This window comes from Macaca mulatta, chromosome 8 (genome assembly GCF_049350105.2).
Source record: "Macaca mulatta isolate MMU2019108-1 chromosome 8, T2T-MMU8v2.0, whole genome shotgun sequence".
NCBI lineage: Eukaryota > Metazoa > Chordata > Mammalia > Primates > Cercopithecidae > Macaca > Macaca mulatta.
In genome coordinates, this window is record NC_133413.1 from 102,603,834 (window position 1) to 102,627,153 (window position 23,320).

Consider the following 23,320-nt stretch of genomic DNA (forward strand, 5'->3'; position numbering starts at 1 on the left):
AAAAAACATTAGGATGAGGAAAGGACAAAACTTAAAAAAAATTAAAAATATTATGAGATAATAGCCTTTATATATTTACATGAATACAGTTATAAAACAAGATGTAATGGATATTCTTTCTAGGAAAATATAAATAAAACCATGACCAATAAGCGTTAGTAGATAATAGTGGATGAACAATTACATAAGATATTAAGAAGTTAGTAAAATATCTAATTCCTAAATAAATGACAGGTCTTTATAAATTTCACATAACTGTCAGATCAAAAATAATGTTATTTAAATTGTAAACACTTAGAAGACAATGGAAAATATGGATAACTGACTAATATAGTCCATGTGCATTACATAATTCTGATACAAAGTCTGGATAAACATAGCACAACTGAAGACCAATATCACCTACTATTATAGATGACAAAATACTAAATAAAATACTGTAGCAGTGTATTAAAAGAATTACACATTATAACTAAGTAAAATATATTTCTAGAATACAAGATCTTTGAATGTGTGAAATAATATTAAACTATCCACATGACACAGTAAAGAATGCCAAAATTATTACGTAAAAGGAAATATGTATTAATCATAAAAGCTCTTCCTGAGCCCTTAGCATAACTAAAGATACCCACCAATACCCAAAAGCAAACATTACACTTGAATGATGAATCATTAAATTATTTCGTTAAAGTAAATTAAAGAATACTCTATTTGTGAGTGTTCTTTTCCTTTTATGGAAGGAGAGGGCCTGAGGCTTTTATTTTAATTTAATTTTACATAAAAATATTAAAATATAGAGACGAGGTCTCAACATGTAGCCCAGGCTGGTCTTGAACTCTTGGGCTCGGGCAGTCCTCCTGCCTCAGCCTCCAAAAGTGCTGAGATTACAAGTATGAGCCACTATGCCCAGCTGAAAAGCTGATGTTTTCAAAGAAAGAAAGAATATGGTAGAAAGAAATGAATTGTAAACTTTAAATACTGGAAAAGAAGAGGCAAAACTGTTATTATTTTAGTTTAATTCTTCCTAAAAAATCTAAGGAATTAGAAAATGTAGAAGGATATATTTATAAAAGAATTAGGAAATTGAATATATATTTACATAAGAATTAGGACATTGAGTAAACAGTGCTTATTAAAGTGGTAAGATAAATGTATGTAACAACTGGATAGTATAATAGTATTAATTTTAAAAAATGCCAACTAAAAATCAGCAAAAATCATAACTACTAAGGAATAATCTATTCATAAGCATAGAGTAATGATTAAAAGGATGAATTACATTATTAAACGATCTTTACAAATCCAGTCTTTAACCTTTACTAGCTGTGAGTCCTTGGGCAAAATATTTAATTTCTGTGTACCATGTGGTTTTCTGTAAATAGGGATAAAAATAGTACCTATTTCATAGGCTTGTAGGAAGATAAAAAGACAATATATAAAAAGTGCTTAGAATGACATTTAGCACATAGTAACTGCTTGATTAAATATTTTTATTATTGCTATTTTAAAAAGCTAAATAACTTTAAGACATGAAGAAAGAAATGAATAAATTATGGGAATTTTCCTCACCTGAGTTGGAACAGCCAATATTTTAGATATGTAAATTCAGCAAAATCCTATATAATCTCCAAAGAGTTTTTTAATAAAAAAATTTCAAGACATTTTAAAAGGTAACTGAGTAAGAATAAGCTAGAAAGATTTGGAAAGAAGTACAACCACAGGGTGCTGTCCTCAGTACATATTAACATATGCTTTAAAACTAATATTCTTTCTGTAATGGTATAAAAATGAACGTATGAAACAGACTAAGGGATTTGTAAAGAGAAAAAATGGGAAATTAGTATATTATAAAAATTTTGTGAATATTAGATGAAGAAGTATAAAATATTTGAAATGGATGCTGAGATATTTAGATATTGATTTAGAAAAAATGGATTTTTAATTCATACTACACATACAAATAAGTTTGAGGTGGAGCAAAGAGCTAAATGTAAAATAAATACACAACAAACTCTCCAGAAGTAATATTATTGTGAACTGTGCACAGAGAAAGGTCCAACTCTGTAAGGTAGAAAACCCTGCAGACATAAAATTATAGTCATATGTGTAATCAAGCACAACTTGGAATCTTCTGTAAGAGGTGAGTAACAGAAAACATAAAGCATTTTTTCAACATGGATAACACGCAAAGGTTAGTATCCATAATATATAAAGAAATTTATGACTCCATAAGAAAGAGATAACCAAACTTTGGTAACTGGGAATTTATAGAGACACACATAATAAATATGCCTAAACAACATATGAGATGTTGTTCAAAGTTTACTGGAAATCTAGGATGTGCAAATTAAAGCAACAATTTTGTAGATATATATATATATTTTTTCATCCATCATATTCACAAACTTTACAAAGTTTAGCAAAGTTTTAGGATAAGTGATAGTTTTATGTGGTATTTGGAAGAGTATATACTGGAACAACTTTAATGTCAGGCAATATAGAACTATCTACTGAGTTTTAAATGCTTATGTACTCTTCTTGGCTCAGTAATTCCATCTCTAGAAACCTATTCTGCAAAAATATTTCCCTGTTTGCATAAACATAAATGCCTGAAAGTAATCATTGCAATATTGATTGCAGTAGTAAAAAGTTGGGCACAATGTAAAGGAGAACAATAAATAAATAATGATTCTTTCATACCATAGAAAACAATGGAACATTTTAAAGAATGAAATAAATCAGACACAAACAAAAATATTGTATAATCTCACTTATATGTGAAATCTTCTTTTAAAAGGTTAAGCTGTAGAGAGAGAATCAGAATGATATTTAGCACATAGCATAGCATATGTAACAGTGGGTAACAGGGTCTAGAGTAAGGGAGGAAATGGGGAGTAGGTTAAAGGATATAACATAGCATATATGTAGGATGAGTGAGTTGTATATACAATGTATGATGGGGACTAATAATAGTGTATTGTCTTCAGGACTTTTGCTTAGTAGACTATAACTATTCTTGGTGAGACAAGGAGGGGAATGGGGAGGGAATGGGCAACCATGTGAGATGATGAATGTTAATTTGTTTCACTGTAGTAATCATTTTGTTATATATTTGTGTATCTTTTTTATTTCTTTTTTTGAGATGGAGTTTCGCTCTTGTTGCCCAGGCTGGAGTGCAATGGTGTGATCTCGCCTCACCACAACCTCCACTTTCTGGGTGTAAGTGATTCTCCTGCCTCAGCCAACTGAGTAGCTGGGATTACAGGTATGTGCCACCACGCCCAGCTAATTTTGTATTTTTAGTAGAGATGGGGTTTCTCCGTGTTGGCCAGGCTGGTCTCTAACTCCTGACCTCAGGTGATCCACCCGCCTCGGCCTCCCAAAGTGCTGGGATTACAGGCGTGAGTCACCGCGTGCGGATGTATGTGTATCTTATAACATCATATTGCATAGCTTAAACATACAAAATAAAATATGATTTTAAAAACCAGCTAGATGGAGAGAGCTGATAGATGGAGTTGTAACAACAAAAAGCCATAGGATAGTAGGCCCACTACGTTCACATAAATGTTGAATATGCATGCAAATATATACAAAATAACTGGAAGGATAGTAGTTAATTTGACAAATATTAGTCATCCAGGCTGGAGTGCAGCGGTGCCATCTTTGCTCACTGCAAGCTCAGCCTCCCGGGTTCACACCATTCTCCTGCCTCAGCCTCTTGAGTAGCTGGGACTACAGGAGCCCACCACCACACCCGGCTGATTTTTTGTATTTTTTTTTAGTAGAGTCAGGGTTTCACCGTGTTAGCCAGGATGGTCTCCATCTCCTGACCTCATGATCCGCCCTCCTCGGCCTCCCAAAGTGCTGGGATTACAAGCATGAGCCACTGTGCCGGGCCAATTTTTGTGTTTTTAATAGAGATGGGATTTCACCATGTTGGCCAGGCTGGTCCCGAATTCTTGACCTCAGGTAATCCACTCGCCTCGGCTTTTCAAGGATTACAGGCGTGAGCCACCGCGCCCGGGTACGACTTTTATAAATTTAAAATAAAAGAGAAAAAGAAGTGAAAAGGTAAACCCATGTGTAGTCCTTGTCCACTTGAAATTTAGGATTCTATTGGCATGGAATTGAATTTAACTAACCTGATACTTACGTATTTAGATACTTTCGCATTCAAGTTTGCTACTTCAAGGGACTAAAAGGGTGTTTAGGCACCCTGAGATACACAGGATTAAAAATGTAGTGTGCTTTCATATATAGTATGAGGAGAAACAATTTCAGACATATCCAGACACCAATATGAAAGGTTATAACAATGTTAACCATTTTTAAAGAAATTCTCTATTTCTGTAGCTAGGGCATAAATGACAGGCAAAATATATTTTGTGGGTGATAGTTAAATTTCAGGAGGAAGGGAGAGCTTACACAAGTAATTTGAAAGAAATCATTTTAAGCAGATGCATATTCATTCAAAATAAGTAATTATACCTGTGTTTATACAACATTTATAATTTATATAGTTCTTTCAGAATGATATGCTCTATCACAGTATATAGATTTGGTTTTATAGCTCATACACTGCAGAATATGGAACAAGATAAAATAAGAACATTTCCCAGGCTTTTCTGTTTCCTTTTGTCATCATTATTAATCTGAATTGTTTAAGTAGGTATAAATAGCTACAAAGCAACAAGAAAGCTTTTTTTTTTGTTTTGGCCACACTGAGTCTGAAGTACTTGAGGAATGGTCAAGTAGAAATACGGAGAAGACAGATCAGGCACAGTCGCTCATGCCTGTAATCCCAGCACTTTGGGAGGCCAAGGTAGGTGGATCACTTGAGGTCAAGAGTTCGAGAGCAGCTTGGCCAACATGGTGAAACCTCATCTCTTCTAAACCTACAAAACTTAGCTGGGCATGGTAGTGCACACTTGTAATCCCAGCTACTCAGGAGGCTGAGGCAGGAGAATGGCTTGAACCTGGGAGGCAGATGTTGTAGATTGAGCCACTGCACTCCAGGTTGGGCAATAGAGCAAGACCCTGTCTCAAAAAGAAAGAAAGAAAGAAAAAAAGAAAGAAAGAGAGAGAGAGAGAGAAAGAAAGAAAGAGAGGAAGGAAGGAAGGAAGGAAGGAAGGAAGAAGGGAGGGAGGGAGGAAGGAAGGAAAGAAAGAAAGAAGGAAAGAAAGAAAAGAAAGAAAGAAAGAAAGTAAGAAAAAGAAAGAAAGAAAGAAAGAAAGAAAGAAAAGAAATAGAAATATGAAGAACACAATTTGTAGTAGGATCTAGAACTAAGAAAACTGGCAAAGGTGATACAGTAATCACCCCCATCTGCAGTTTTACTTTCTGAAATTTGTTACTCAGTCAAATGTAGTCCAAAAATATTAAATGGAAAATTCCAGAAATAGGCAATGTATAAATTTGAAGTTTCATGCTCTTCTGAGTAGCATGATGAAATCTCCTGCCATCCTTCTCTGTACTCTCAGGATGAGAATCCTCCTTTTGCCCTAGTAGCCATGGACATCGTCTGTGCCTGACATCCAGCCACTGACATCGTCATGGCTTGATGATCCAGGATGACCCAAAACAGATGATCTTCTTTCTGATGTATTGTCAGAAGATCAACGGGAGCCTAACACTACATCACAATGCCTCCATCATTGACCTCACTTCATCTCATCATGTTGGCGTTTTATCATCTCATATCATTACAGGAAGAAGGGTGGTATAGTACAAAAAAAAAATCGAGAGAAAGAGAGAGAGAAGGATATAGACCATACTCACATAATATTATTACAGTATTTTCTTATAATTGTTCTATTTTATTAGTATTTATTAATCTCTTACAGTGCCTAATTTTTAAATTAAACTTTGCCGGAGTAAAGTTTAAGAAAAACATGGCACATCTTTCAATACTATTTGTGGTTCTAGGCATCCACTGAAGGTCTTGGAACTATTCTCTGTGGGTAATGGGGGACTACTGTGCAATAATTTGAGAGTTTCCAGAACAAAAATGGTAGCTGTGGCTTCAGCCTGGACATGAATGCAATTTAGCTAAGGAAGGAAGGAAGCCTGTAATGAATGGAAAAGTAGATGATGGAGACTTGGGAGACATGAAAGGTTACAGGATGGTAAAAGGAAGAGTACTCAGTAAAAGAGATAGAATAAGGAAAGAAAGGCTGGATGCGGTGGCTCATGCCTATAATCCCGGCATTTGGGAGGCTGAAGCAGGCGGATCACGAGGTCAGGAGTTCAAGAACAACCTGGCCAACGTAGTGAAACCCTGTCTCTACTGAAAATACAAAAATTAGCTGGGCGTGGTGGCGTGCACCTGTAGTTCCAGCTACTAGGGAGGCTGAGGCAGAAGAATTGCTTGATCCTTGGAGGCGGAGGCTGCGGTGAGCTGAGATGATCACGTCACTGCACTCCAGCCTGGTGACAGACTGAGACTCCGTCTAAACAGAAAAAAAAAAAAAAAAGAAGTTGAATTATTGAAAAGTTAACATCATCTTGCTTATATTCATCTTCAAGTTCCTTTCCTTAGCCTCAGTCATTACTCAGATATAAACAGGCTCAAAATGCTAGTGTGTCAATCATACAACTGAATCTCGACACTTGGTTTATTGATTTTGCTTGAAAATATCTTACAATTTAGTGAATTACTTGTTCAATCTGATTGCAACTGAAAATTTGAGAGTCCTACTAACCTGTAATATTTCTTTTAAAGAAATGTGACAACTCACAGTAATTGTATCTTCTAGCCAAGTCTACTCACTGAATATACATGTCCTTTATAATACAGATCTGTGGTTTATTTGGTTGATATCAAATTTGGTTTAGATATTCACTTCTTCAGGTGATTTTTAAAATCTTCAACTTTAAATATGTTGTTTACATTGGTGAAACTAAGTCAATAAAAAAACACTATTATTTCTTCTACGCTATGCTGGCTTTTATATCTGAGAAGATTTAGAAATTGTTCACATAAGCTTCAGAGTAGTTATATTAGTGTTTTTGGAATTATTCAGTTTCTAACAATAAGAATTTTTTTTCTAGAAGGGTGAAGTTATACTTTTTATGAGCTGTCTTATGTGGCTTCACCAATGGAAATGAGCAAATAAATCGAGCGCCAAGTTTACTGTTAATTTCTTCATGCTACATAGATTCAGTTAGTCTAAAAAGGTTGTTTGGTTGAATTTACACAAGTTTAGCAATGTGTGCATTAAAGCTGCATTTCCCCAGAATAAAGAGCTGATTTCTTAGACCCTAAAACACTCCAGGAGTTAAATACCACTTATCCAGTCAAATAAGAGGTATTCTTGAAGCATGACAAAAAGAAAGAATAGACAAATATTATGGTCCAGTGATTCTGATAAATACAAATGATCCAAAACCTTCAACCTGGGAATTAAGTATAAGCAATGCTTAGTTTTTTTTCCCTGAACTCCCTGGAGAAGATATCAGGGAAATAATTATAATTCTAGAGAAAAGCTTAGCAAATAAGAGTCTAGCTAGGTTCCCTTCACAGTCCCTTGCAATAAAAAAAAGAATTTATAGAGCCTCACACATGATGTAGGTGAGCGTTGGAAGTTCTGATTGCTTATCTGAAATCTCAAACCTTTGGCTGCATGCCCACCTCCAGGGCAAGCCCTGTCATCTTTTGCATGAAACAGAATGAGGTGATCTGAACCTAAGAGTCTATTTCTTCCCTAGATGCATGTGTACAATTTCTATTAATTTTAATGAGAATTATGTTTGCACATTGAGGCAGGATAAATCCCTTTGGGAGGAATCTTGCCCTTGGATGCATACTGTAATTTCCAGTAAAGGGACAAAACCCCAGGGGAACCATACATTGGCGCCGGAGGGCAAGATCTGACCCTCTGCGTATAAAAACACTGCACAAATCACCAGGTCATCCTAGATGTGTAGATGCCAAAAATATAAGAGGTTAGCAAGCATTTATTTTAGCCTGTATTCAGGTGATGTGAGTTTCTCAGAGTTACGCCTTTAACCTCTGGTTCCTATAAGGAAGAAATAACTACCAAACAATAGAATCTACTCTTTCAATAAGGATATTGCTAAAGAACAATAACCAATGTAAGATGAACAATATTGTATATATTTTAAAAAGAAATAATACAAGTAAAATAAAAGAGACAATGAAAGTTATGTTAATTAAGAAAGTGACCTACTTTACTACTCTTGCTTCCACAGGAGACATTGAAGATTATGAACAATTTAAGTCTATTCATCAGTGAATCCTGCGTGAAAACTTTTTAAGTGGCCCTAATACATTATGAATAATCTCAGGGCAGAGATCTGTTTTGAAGGAGATATGATTGATGGTCTATCATTCCTAATTCACTGTTTATACTGGTAGCCAGCCTACTGGGAAAATACCTCATTCATCAGGGTATTAGTGAATTCAACCAACGTATGGCACCTTCATTTTAACAAACTAAAGGAGAAAAGCTAAATGGGGGAAATTGACAACCATCTCTGATTCTATGATAATGCAATTAGGCTGCTCCTCTCCAGAGCTTTTGCTAATTCACAAAACAGCTTCAGTCGGCAGGTCATAAATATATGATCATTTTTCACACTTTGAAAAGTAATGATGCCTTGACATGAATCAATAAATCTTGGTGAAGTCCTTTATACTTTTACGTTCAGCATGCAAGTCAGTTTTAAAACTCGTGTGTATTAAATCTGACTTGCTATCCAGCCTGTGTTTACATAATCTAATTTAACAAAGTCTCAAATAAACGTGTAAATGAAGTGTTTATAGTAAGCACAAGGAAAGTTTCCCTTTCATTGAGAAAGTGTGATATGGTGCATCAAACTATTTTAATTTGCACCCTGAAATACCCATATTTGCAAATGTGCCACATACAGAGAGCTGTTGCTCCTAAAATTTGGTAGTTTCTATATTGAGTTTGCATATTATGCTCAATAGCTGAATAAAAAAAATTCTACTGCATATGACACAGTGTGTAATGCATTATTTATCTAAAATGGATCTGGTACAAAACATCCAGAAAACATTAATAATTATCTCCCAGAAACTCCCCCCAAAAAGGGCTTCCTCATCTTTCTAAAACAATTGCATAAAAATATACGGTGAACATAGATACATGTATTAAGTAGCAAAGATACACAGCAGCACAACATTTTTCTAACAATCATAGTTCCACATGCTCTACAGGGAATAGGAAGATGGACAGGCTAATGAATACAGCAGGTAGCAAGTGGTTGAGGTTTGCTTAAGAATGAATTATCAAACAGCTACAAATTGCCAATTTAAAGAGGTTATACTATACTGTACATAGCATTTTATTTTTTATTCCTGGAATGGTTGACAATTTTCCTGGATGAAAAGTGAAATGATACTAAATCATAAATGTACCTGCTGTGCTGTCATTCCCATTAACTCCCCCCTTTGTTTTGTTTATTCACTGTTCATGGTTACAAAAAATGATGTGCTTTATAACAGGATGGACAAAGTCGCATTTTCATCAAAGACCTAGATGACAATATATTTTTAAATTAAAACTAAAACAATTGGTGTTTGGCTCCTGAGTCTTTCACAGTCATTTGGAACTGCCGATGAAAATAAATATTGCATAGAAAATTGTTTTTGAAGTGTTCATGTGTTGTGCGTAATCTCCATTATTTGATATTTGCTATGATAAGTAATTGATATGATACACTATCTATAAATAGATTGTGTCTTCACAATATAGCATCAAGGGGGTGATGGAGCATCGATACCACTGACTGAAATTTCTATTTTGTCTTGTACTCTGTAAATCTAGCCTTAAGCATATATATTCCCTAGAGGCACATGATATAAGCAAAAGTAGGCAATGACTAGCACAGGTTCTTAGTAACTTTACTTCTTTAAAATCAGATTATTAAATCACAAACCACCTCCTAGAGGTAATTTGGGAAAGCCATTTTGAGAATGTCCTTCGAATGTTCACAAAGGGATACCAATTGGTACTTGACAGTTAGTATTATTTATAGAGGAATTTACAGTCTTCAGATCCATGCACAACACATTGAAATCTCACACATTTCTTGTTACAGAGGATCCTGGTTTGATTTTCAGGTAAAATATGCAGTTCACTCCAAAATAACCACAGTTACTTCAAAACAGGTTGTGAAAAGTCATGTGAAATAACCTCTAGCATTATTTTACTGAATCCTCTTTGCCCTCTAATTCTGATCATGAGTCTGTTGGAGGCCTGGAATCTATTTTATGAAGGTTTTTGCAAGGAAAATATTTAGATTAATGATATAACCTAATGATAATTTAGTGACAGTAGATCTAACCTCAGCTGAGTGACACTAGAATTGAAAAAGTAAACCAGTGGGAGAGACGAGACAGTGGCTGTTGGGGCAGCAGCAGGGAGGCTGTAAGGGTCATTCTGATTGGCATTGTCACTTTCCCCATTCATCAAGCGAGGACAGACTTCCCGAATCATTTCCCAGATGGGGCTGCTCGTCACTTTAAACACCTGATATGAAGCCATCCGTCATCTGATAACACGATCGTTGGGTTGCAGCTGGCTGGGTGCTCTGCAGCCCGAGTGCACATGTGATGGACTCAAGCCAGGGAGGCAGGCTTAGCTGGGCTGCCCTCCCTTGATAGGATTTGCAGTCCTCCACTGGACCATGGAACAGGTGGAGGCTGAGAGAGAATGAAAAAATTACCATGTGTTGCAGGGATTAGAGCCTTCCACACTCACCACTCCACTTGAATACCAATCAAAGCCAGATAACCAACCTTGGGTGAGACCAACTTCAGGCCTGGCCATAGAACAGAGAAAGAGAAGATATGCAGAGAAAGCTGGGAAACCTGGTTTCCTGCAGTAAGAACAACTTTTAACATTCGAAACCTGCCTACGTTTTTAGAAACCAAAACCTGAGATGAGATTTTTCTCTGAAATCCAACTTTCTTTTTCTTTCTCTTAAAAAAATAAACAAAGCATCTTGAGCATTTTTAAAAGAGAGAGGAAAAAAGAGTAATCGCTAGGGAATCATCACAAATCCTGTTATTTTATGCTCACCATGGTGAAAAACTAATGCAACAAAGAGAGTCAGACAAAGAGACAAATTATGCGCACTTAAACTGAAAGTGTTTATTGCTATGTGAAATATAATTATGCTGATTTAAAATGTTCACTGCTCAGACAGTCTAGAGCTTATTGGAATAAGGACTAACCTTTCACAGGAGAATGAGGCTTTTACGGAATTCCATGGTAGCATGATAAACTGGGCTGTGTAAAAGTGTGGTCTCGTTTCTCACCCTGGTGGACCATTGTATGAAACCATCCTTTTATTTGTAAAAATTAAAATCCCTCAATTGGAAAGTCCATAACTGAGATAACAAGTTAACTAGTAAAGACCTAATCCTCTTATGTCCTTAGTGGAATAATACAGAGAAGTTTATTCTGCTTGGCATATGACACTCCTTGTTGTCATAATTCCTGGTGACGGTCTATTCAAGCTTATTTGCAGTTCTCGGCTAACATTGAGCAAACTCTCTCTCTTTCTCTTTTTCTTTCTCTATCTCTGTCTCTCATTCTCTGTCTTAGATGAACGATTTGATGTTTTCAGCCCAAACGACTTGTGTCTCCAAGAAACCTCTCTATGGACAGGACTTTGCAACTGCAAGAGTGTGGAGCCATCTCTGGTGCAGATTCTACATCTCATTTACACCTCTTCCTCTTCACATTTTCTCTTCAAGGCACTATGTTTATCTCCTGGAAATACACATGGTAGTATCTGTCTGCTCCTACTTAGATGAAAACTTTAAATGAGCATTCATATGTATACAAAAAACAGATCACAACTTCCAATCTCCTAAATTCGTGAGTCATTTGGTCTTCCCTCCCCTTACTTCTCCCCATAGTTTGAGTTAAATTTTATACCTGGATAGTTGATCTAGAATGTCACAAAGATGTTACTGAGAAGAAGTAAGGGAAAGATAGGCCAATGGATAAAAGGTTAGGAAGGCAGGCCGGGCGTGGTGGCTCACGCCTGTAATCCCAAAACTTTGGGAGGCCAAGGCGGGAGGATCACGAGGTCAGGAGATAGAGACCATCCTGGCTAACATGGTGAAACCCCGTCTCTACTAAAAATACATAAAATTAGCCGGGTGTCGTGGCAGGCACCTGTAGTCCCAGCTACTCCGGAGACTGAGGCAGGAGAATGGCGTGAACCCAGGAGGTGGAGCTTGCAGTGAGCCGAGATTGTGACACTGCACTCTAGCCTGGGCGACAGCGGGAGACTCTGTCTCAAAAAAAAAAAAAAAAAAAAAAAGTTAGGAAGGCATACATGGCAACATGGCACAGAGATTGTGGAGAGGAAGGACGAGAGGTTAGAAGTCAGGCCCGCCCAGGTTCGGATCTTAGTATTGCTGAGACTCACTAGGTAACTTCAGGTAAGTTATTTAACTTCCCTGAACTGAAAGTTTTTTTAATGTATAAAATGTGATTATTTGATATTGGTATTATACCTTTCTTAATTGTTTAGAACATTAAGCATGATACTGCATTTTAGTAGTTAACATAGTAAGATCCATGTTAATAGTGATTGTTATTATATTGCTCTATAAATAGTGTGTAGATAACAGTGAGACAACTCATTCATAATAGGCAGGGAACATTTTTGCATTTTGGTTCAATAGTATTTATTAAAGCTTACCTGTTGCCTTGTCAGGAATTAGAGATAAAAAAACATTTATGACATAGTTCTACATCAGGAGTCTAGGCCAAGGTTGCTAAGCTTGTACAATAATTTTTTTTTCATTTTACAAAACTTAAACATGTATCAGAGCAAAATGCTTATCCACAATTGTGTGCATCTAACTATATTCCTTAATAGAATAGATTTGAATTTTCAAGCTTAAATTTTGTACTTACTATTTTTGCATTTCTTTCTTTAACTTCCTCCCTAGTTGGTCTTTACCCTAGAAAGGGAATTTAAGATCATAGGTTAAAATAAGACATCACCTTTTTAGAAGTGGTATTTGTTTAAATTCATATAATTCAAAGAAAACCAAGCACATATTATAACGATATGACTACAACAACCCACTTCTATTATATTTAAATATTATATCTGTCATTGTAGAATTTAAATCACAAACTTTCCCCATAATATTGGTGTAACTCATAAAATGGGCTACCACTGCCTTGATTAACGTAAAATATTTTCACACTGTAGTGAATATGTTAGAGTAGACAAGTTGAGGGATTAAAATAGTGTGTTCTCCTGCTCTGTGGTTCATAGCAATTCTTTTTACAAATATTTGAGAACATACAAATGCAGTTTGCGGTACAAGGTACGAATAATTCAGAGTTAAGGTGGAGATTCACAATTAGCTGCAGTGACAAGTATAAAGACAATTGTCATGTAATATGAAATATGTAATTAAAAAGGTTTGTAATAAGTAAAATGAGGAAATAGAAAACAATTTTGTGAAGGGGATATGGTCATTAGGTAAATCTTTGTAGGGGAGATAATATTTGAATAATGAATACAATTGAAAACAGACAAAACTCATTCTAGGTTGAGAGAACAGCACAGGCAAAGGCTCGGAAGGATATCTAACAATGCAAAGACCATTTTATTTATTCAATCAACAAATATTTGAAAACAAACATGTATCAACTTTCATCTGAGATTGCCTTGTAAATGCACACTTTGAAGTACCCTTCTGTTCCACATGGACAACAATGATAGATAAATTTTTAAAGCAAAATTTAGAAAAGAGACAGCTGTGCTAAAACAGTAAAGTAAAACGAAGCAAACATCTCTGTGGAACAGACATAAAATAGAAGTGTTTGGTGGTTGGTGGAGGTGCAGATGTGGGACTAGGTCTGCCCATCCCTGGGCAGAGAGCCCAGTAGTTCAGACTTGTGGGAGAAATTGCTCCCTTGGAAGTGATAGGTAAGAGCCAAGCTCACACCTGAAGCCAGGGCCTACCTCTCTTTTGAAAGAGAGAGTGAAAAAAAAAGTGGCATATATAAAGCATGGGAGACAGAAAGAGGCACACACAGCCTTGTGACCAGAGAGGAACCAAGCCCCAAAATAGTTTTGTGACTGTCTGTGAAATTCTCGATATCTGTGTCATGCAAGATTTAATCTTCAATGTAAGACAGAACTTATGTTGATATGAGGGAGAGGTTACGGTAGAAGCCGTACAAAACCAGATACGGAGGGCTAAACAGAGAAAGAAATCCTGAAGATAATTTCTAAATTCATCAGGGAACTAAATCTAATACAGAGAAAGCAGTCAACAAAACAGAAACTTTGTATATAAATTTGGCCCATAAAAACTTATGTAGTATGATGGATATGCTAATTTATGTATAAAATGTGATTTTATACACCCTGATATGATCACTATATATCATATATATCAAAATATCACTATGTAGTTCATAAATATGTATCATTATTGTGTGTCCACTAAAAATGTAAAAAAACTTATAAATAAGAAAACAATAATTTATGTAGTAGAACAAGCTGATAAATATTTCAAAATAAATATGTTTAGGATATTTAGGGAGATGAATGAAGGAAAAACATCCATAATGAGCAAACAATTGAACAAAACCTAGCATAAGGTGAAACAAAAGCGATCTGGATATAAAAAATAATTTAAGATTCTAGAAATAAATAATATAGTCAGTGAAATTAAAAACTTTATAGATGAGATATACTCTAGACATAGGCAAAAAGGAATTGATAAATTGGAAGACAGTAATAAATAATTCACCCAGAAGGCAACAGTTAGAGATGAAATATATATGAGAGGGCGTTTAAGGTATTTGGAGAATACACTGACAGATTCCTATAGACATCTAACAGCAGTTCCAGAAGGAAAAAAAAATACATTGCCCCAAATGCAAAGGAAGAATAGTTAGACTGAGAGCATACCTCTCCTCAGAAACAGAATATGTCAGAGACATACCAATACTGTCAGCTGAAGGAAAATAACTGCCATTAGGTAGAATTTTATACCTAATTAGATTATTATTTCTTTTTTTTTTTTTTTTTTTTTTTTTTGAGACGGAGTCTCGCTCTGTCGCCCAGGCTGGAGTGCAGTGGCGCGATCTCGGCTCACTGCAAGCTCCGCCTCCCGGGTTCACGCCATTCTCCTGCCTCAGCCTCCCGAGTAGCTGGGACTACAGGCGCCCACAACCGCACCCGGCTAATTTTTTGTATTTTTAGTAGAGACGGGGTTTCACCGTGGTCTCGATCTCCTGACCTTGTGATCCGCCCGCCTCGGCCTCCCAAAGTGCTGGGATTACAGGCGTGAGCCACCGCGCCCGGCCTAGATTATTATTTCACACTGAGGTTAAAATCAAGACATATCAGGCATACAAAGACTGAGAGACACTGCCATAATCAGACACTAAATGAACAGCTAAACAGGAAGGGATGGAACACGTGTAAACAACAGTGAGCAAAGAATCATAAAATACTACTTGTAACAGAGAATAAATCTTTTCTGTGTGTGTGTGTTTCAAACAAAAATAGCGATGGTCATTGGGTAGTAGAGCAGGCTAAAAGCTTTGTAATTTGAGAAAAATAGAACTTTGAATAATTTTGGACTATTAAGACAGTTTTCCATACCTGCCAGGAGTATTGGATGCTTATGACTCAAAGCTGAGGTCCTATCAGTAAATTTTCTTCTCATCTAAGGTTATGCCCCCTCTTCTTAGTGCATATGGGGCAGCCCACATCCAATAACTGGTTGATTTGGGAATATAAAGGCCTGACTTTTTTTGCCTCAGAACTGGGCAACTCTAAAGGATCATCTCAACTCCAGAATGTCTCATGAGATCTGTTGAGGCCTCTGTTGCAACTGCCTCTCAGTTAAACTTTTCTCTCTGTCCAATCAATCCTGTTTCCCTTATTCCTTATAGGATTTCCCAGAAACACTCAGTATGGAAACCTCTGTGTCACAGTCTGTTTCCAGGGAGTCTGACCTAAGACAGTTGGGAACAGGAAGTGGTCCCAGGAATCCATCTCTAAAATGGGACATTAGAGCTGAGCCGCCCACCAGCCCACTGGCAGTAAGAACTCCATCACTGGTGGTAAATGGAATACTGGTAACTCCTGAAATGATGTAGCAGTGAAGTATTAAAAGTTTACCAGTGGTGACCTGGGATGGGTTACCAGTGGAAGATAACACATTGGCAAGGATATTATCTTAGGCAGAGGGAGATTTAGGGAAAGTAAGTATATAGACTATAAATGGATAGCTTTTGCTATTAGTAAGAAAGAAGCACAATGCTTGGTAGGTCTCTTTGAGTTCTTGAGGAAGCATATTTCACATTGGAGAATGAAGCCATCGTCTGCATCTGTACTTCATTATGGAAACTGCCTCTGGACCCTGGTTATGGGAACTCAAATAATCCTATGGCCAGAGGTGAGTCATGAGCTGCATTCTATTCCAACTGTCATGTTTTAACGTTGGGAAGTCCCAATGCAATCCATTAGCAACACGGAAGTGGGATCAGGCAAGATCGGGACAGGAAGCTTCAAGAAAGTAGCAAAGCAGGGGGCTCAGAACACCGTGTTACCCATCACATATAGGAAGGAAGAAAAATGTCTAGTATGATTTGTGAATGAGTTAACTCACTCTGTGGTTTTAGGTTGAAAATGGACTATGCAGAAGTGGCCCTGAAAGAAAGGTATGAGGAAAAATCTTCTCAATGGGAAGAGATTTGGGTGGTACATCTGGTCATCTATTTTAAGTGGAAAGTAAAGAAGAGCAATGAAGAATTACATGAAGTCATGGGTAGTGATGAGTAACTTGATAAGTTGGGTAGGGGCCTAGGGAGAGAAAGATTGGAAGATTGAGGAGGTCTAGAGGGGAATGTGGATGGATCCATGGGAGCCGGTATGAGATTTTATATCACGATTGTGTGGAACAGAGATCACCCATATAATGGATGGAAGAGAGGTTCAAAACAGTCAAGTAGACTGACTCAGGCATTTGAACTAAGCCAGCTCTTGTCATTGGCTACCCCAGTGTCAGAACAATGGGCTTGTGAATAGAGTAGCCACAGTGACCAGGGCAGAGTCTGCACACAGGCTGTAAAGTACGGGTTCCCATTCACCGAGACTGATTAGCTACTCCTGCTGCCAAATGTCCAGTCTACCAGCAACAGAGATCAAGGCTGAACCCCTGTGACAGCACTGTCCCTTGAGGAGATGAATCTGCCTCTTGATGGCAAGTTGATTATATGGGACCTTTTCTTTCCTGGAGGGGGCAGAAATTCATTTTGGTCATAATTGACATATATTTTGGATATGGATTTGCCTCTTTTTGCCCCTAGAGCCTTAGCCAGTACAGATTGTCTAATTCAGTGACACAGAGTACAAATATCACCTCAGGCCCATGGATCCACTTTATAGCAAGGGAAGTATGGGTGTGGCACATGGCTGTGGGTCCAGTCATACTCCCTCCACATCTCCCAGAAGCTGCTCGCCTGGTAGAGCATGAGCAGTATTACTGAATAGTTTTCCACTGTATGGATATATATTGCAAATTGTAATATATCAGGATTATTTCCAGTAATTTTGGCTATTACAAATAATAAAGCTTCTATGAATTCTCAAGTAGAAGTCTTTGTATGGATGTAGGTTTGCATTTCTCTGGGGTAAATGTCCACAAATAAAATTGCTGGGTTGTATGGTAGATGAATATTTAACTTTATAAGAAACTGCCAAACTATTTTCCAAATATCATTTTGCATTCCTAAGAGCAATGTATGAATGTTCTAGTTACTTCTCTTCCTTGCTGGAAATTGATATTGTCAGTTACAAAAAACCTTAGTCATTCTAGTAGATGTACAGTAGTATTTCATTTTGTTTTTAATTTGTACTTCAGTAATGAATAATAATGTTGAGTATCACTTTCTGTGTGTATTTGCCATCCACTTCTCTTCTTGGGTGACGTGTCTAAATCTTTTGATTATTTAATTCTTTTGCCTACTTATTGAACAATAAGAGTTCCTCATATATTCTTGATTCAGGTATTTGATCAGATATCTGATTTTCAAGCATTTTATCCCAGTTTGTGGTTTATCTTTTCATTTTCTTAACACTGTGTTTTGAAGACCACAAGTTTTTAAATTTTGTTAAGTGCAATTTATCAGTTTTTCTTTTATAAAAGCACTTTATAAAAGTAAGTAATTATTACTTAAACTAAGGTCACATTTTGTTTTTTTGAGACAGGGTTTCTCTTTGTCACCCAGGCTGGAGTGCAGTGGTGCATGGTCATGGCTCACTGCAGCCTTGGCCTCTCAGACTCAAGTAATTGATCCTCCCACCTCAGCCTCCTGTGTAGTTGATACTGCAGGCATGAACAACCACAACTGGCTAATTTTTAAAAATTTTGTAGAGACAGAGACTCCCTATGTTCCCCAGGCTGCCCTTAAACTCCTGGACTCAAGTGATCCTCCCACCTCGGCCTCCCAAATGTGCTGGGATTGAAGTGTTAGCCACCACCAACCAGCCTGGGGGCACACTATTTAAGATTTTTCTTCTGGCCGGGCACGGTGGCTCACGCTTGCAATCCCAGCACTTTGGGAGGCCGAGGCAGGTGGATCACCTGAGGTGGGGAGTTCAAGACCAGCCTGACCAACATGGAGAAACCCCGTCTCTACTAAAAATACAAAATTAGCTGGGGTGGTGGCACATGCCTGTAATCCCAGCTACTTGGGAGGCTGAGGCAGGAGAATCGCTTGAACCTTGGAGGCAGAGGTTGTGGTGAGCTGAGATCGCACCATTGCACTCCAGCCTGGGCAAAAAGAGCGAAACTCTGTCTCAAAAAAAAAAAAAAAAAAAAAAAAAAGATTTTTCTTCCATGTTTTTGTCTAGAAGTTTCATAATTTTCAGGTTATACATTTAGGTCTGTGATCTTTTTCAAGTTAAATATTTTATATGGTTCTAGGGTAGGTGGGGCTTTGTTTATTTATTTATTTATTTATTTTTGCATATAGATGTTCTAACACCTTTTGTTGAAAATAATATCTCTCTATTGGCCAGGCACGCTGGCTCAAGCCTGTAATCCCAGCACTTTGGGAGGCCGAGGCGGGTGGATCACCTGTGGTCAGGAGTTCGAGACCAGCCTGGCCAACATGGTGAAACCCTGTCTCTACTAAAAATACAAAAAGTTAGCTGGACATGGTGGTGGGCACCTGTAATCCCAGCTACTTGGGAGGCTGAGGCAGGAGAATGGCTTGAACCCGGGAGGCTGAGGTTGTAGTGAGCTGAGATCGCGCCACTGCACTCCAGCCTGGGCGACAGAGTGAGACTCCGTCTCAAGAAAAAAAAAAAAAAAAAAGAAAGAAAGAAAACAATATCTCTCTATTGAATCAACTTGACATATTTGTCAAAAACAGACCACATATATGTAGGTGGCCTAAAACAGCTTTACAAATAGTTAATAGATTTTGCTTTCTAGTACAGTTTTATATTGAAAATTGAGCAGATAGTACATACAATTCCATACACCTACGCCCTCCCTGCACACAGTTTTCCCTATTATTAACATCTTGCACTACAGTAGTATATTCATTACAGTAGATAAACCAATTTTGATACATGATGATTCACTATAGTCAATGGTTTACATTAAGTTTTATTCTTGTGGTTCACAGTTCTAGGTTCACTGAACTGCATTGCACAATTCAAAATGCATAATGACATGTATCCACCATTGCAGCAGTTTCATACAGAAAGGTTTTGCCACCCTAAAAATCTGTGCTCCAGATATTCATCCACTTCTCCCTTAGGAGAAGACCACTGATTGCCTAGGATTCAAGAATTCTCCTAGAATCCTTGGCAACCAGTGATTTTTAGACAACCTAGAATCCTTGGCAATAAGTAATCTTTTTACTACCTCTATAGTTTTGTTTATTTCAAAATTTCGTATAGCTGGAATCATATGGTATGCAGTTTTTTTGGACATGTTTCATTTACATATCAATATACATTTAAGGTTCACCCATGTCTTTTCAGCTTATTTATTTTTGTCATGGAAAATATTCTATGATAAGGATGTATCAATTTGTTTATCCATTCACCTATTGAAGAACATCTGGAAAAATCCCAGTTTTTAGTGATTATGAATAAAGCTGATGTAAATAATCATGTACATGTTTTTGTATAGACGTTTTTAATTCAATTGGGTAATTATCTGCTAGTACAACTGCTATATTGCAAGGTTAGCTATGTTTAGCTTTGGTAGAAACTATCTTCCAAATTGGCTGTGCCATTTTGCATTTTCACCAGCAATAAATGAGAGTTCCTTTTGCGCCACATTCTTGTCAGCATTTGGTATTGTCGGTTCTTAGAATTTTAGCCATTCTCATAGGTGTGCAGTGTTGTTTAAATTTGCAATTTCCTAATGACATATGGTGCTGGGCTTCTTTTCATATATTTATTTATGACCCGTATATCTTCTTTTTTTTTTTTTTTGGACGCGGAGTCTTGCTCTGTGCCCCAGGCTGGAGTGCAGTGGTGCGATCTCGGCTCACTGCAAGCTCCGCTCCCCCGGGTTCACGCCATTCTCCTGCCTCAGCCTCCCGAGTAGCTGGGACTACAGGCGCCCGCCACCTCGCCCGGCTAATTTTCTTGTATTTTTAGTAGAGACGGGGTTTCACCGTGTTAGCCAGGATGGTCTCGATCTCCTGACCTCATGATCCGCCCGTCTCGGCCTCCCAAAGTGCTGGGATTACAGGCTTGAGCCACCGCGCCCGGCCCCGTATATCTTCTTTGATGAAATACCTGTTCAGATCTTTTACCCATTTTTAAAATTGGTGTGTTTGTTTTCTTATTGTTGGGCTTTGAAAGTTCTTGCACAGTTTGGATACAAATTCTTTATTGGAAATGTGTTTTGCAAATATTTTCTCCCAATTTGTGGTTTGTCTTCTTATCTAAGAAAACTTTACATTTTTATATGTAACTATAAAAAAGTGACTAAGAGAAATTAATAGCTTCCAAATCAGTATAGAAAAAAAGACAGCATTAGAAAACAGTATTCATCTAGAGATAGAAGAAAGTAATTAAAAAGAAGTAAACACAAAATGGTGATTGGAAAGTGAAAAATAGAAAATGGAGATATATAGCCACATATATCAATAACAATAATAGTAAACACATAAACTTTCATATTAAAATGCTCTAGAATCAAACTGGATTAAAAATGTGTTACTTAGAACAAATAGAAGAGTTGAACAAAAAATTGAAAACTTCTAAAAGGTTAAGTTTATACTTAAAAATAATAATCCGAAGTAAATACTTTTAGCAATATTAATATTAGAAAAAATAAACTTATGATTTGTCCCTGGAATTCATCATTAGAAACAATATAATAACACAGCACATCATACTAATAGTTTAAAGGAGAAGCCATGCAATTGTATCAATGGACATAAGCATACATAAGTTGAGAAAATTTATCATTTGAGATAGTTGTATAATGCTACTATGTAGCAGTTAAAATCAATTAAAACAATTAAATGCTAAATGCATTCTACTATGGATGTATTTTTGAAATGTAATGTTGAAAAATGATACCATTTATATAAAGAACTTACTAAGCAGGATATCACCCTCTTTGTTGATATTTAACCTATTGCATCGAAAAATTTGTAGAAAAATATCCACAGGGAGGAAAGAAACTAAACAGTGATTACTTCTGGGGAGGGGCAAATATGCAAAGGGTTTCAGTTCTATCTCTAATATACCTAATTAAAATATAAAGCAATAGCAATATTAAGAAGTACTTAATTGAATTTCTACTTTTTGGAAGACATTTTGAGACACTGAGGATATTGAGATGAGTGGGTCATGATTTCTGCCTTCAAAATACTCTCATTTTAGGAGATGGGAAGCAATTACATCCAATATAGACAATATAAGGCCCTCATTAATTTTCATCTGAATTGTTACAATAGCACTTCTACTAAATGCGCCATTAAGTGTTGGTTATTACTACTATTAATAGAACTAGGTAACTCACATGGACATTACTACTAATAATTGCATGTGCACCTTCAACTTACTGCTTGTATTAGGAGAAAAAAATATAAATCTTAAGTCTACTTTCTAGTAAAAGATATTATTTTGTACATTGTACTTGATGAGACCATCAATTCCTAAATAACAGACTATAATAGTCCACCTCCTCCCCAGCTTTTAATCTAGGTAAATGGCCCTAGTATTCGGTACAATAAGTTGTAATAGTGAAATCAGCCTATAATTGGGCTGTCACCATGAGAGATAATTAAATTGAGAAACACAGTAGAAGGAAGATAGACAAGAGGTAGGAACAGAATCCAGGAAACAGACTGAGACAGTGTCAAGGCCATCTGGCCCTGGGAAAGACCCCCATTTCACAAAACCGGAAGAAAGAAAAAAGAATATATATATATTTCTTTTAAAAGAATATTTATATATAAGATACATAAATATGTATGTTACAAATCTTTTCTTTATGTCACTTGTAACAAATTTTTTCTCTTTATTTAGTGAAACATTTCTTCTTTCTCATAGTTAATTGCTCCAAATTAAATAAAATGTGTCTCAGAAATATTGTGAAATACATTTAGAAATTTTTCTATATGATTGAAATACCATTAAAAGCCATTTACAGCCCTTAAAATGATGTGCTCCATTTACACTTCAGGTTTTGTAAATGAACCACAATCAACAAAACATTTCATAGCTCTGAATATATTTAGTAAAATTGTTCCTCTCCAGCAACCTATACCTATGCCAAATACTGAAATTTATCTTATGTCCAACCTACTCAAAATGAAATATAAGGGTGTAGTGAAAACCCAGTAAGTAGGGTAAATACATAAAGAGTAGTAAAACCATTTATGGTAGATTTCAGAAAAATTTTCTTGTGTTGCTTCATAATTTAACATATAGGAACAAAAAATTAGATATGATTTTCTTTTGCAAGATAACCAAGAATTAAAGTGAATTGAAAAGTACGTTTTATTCCATCACCTTTGGAGTTTTCAAAATAGGGGTATGTAGAAAAAATCTGAAACCAAATGTCTATTACTTTTAGTAGTCCTAAGATATGCCTTTTCACCAGAGAAGATGATTTTTCTATGTTTTTTAACCATAAAAGTCAATTTAGAAAAGTTGTGTATGTGTGTGTAATGTATATTAAAAATCGTGTGTGTGTAATGTATAATAGCAAAAGCTAGTGATCCACAATTTCTCCTTTAAATAAGCATTAGATATTTGAAGAAGCCTAAATGAAAT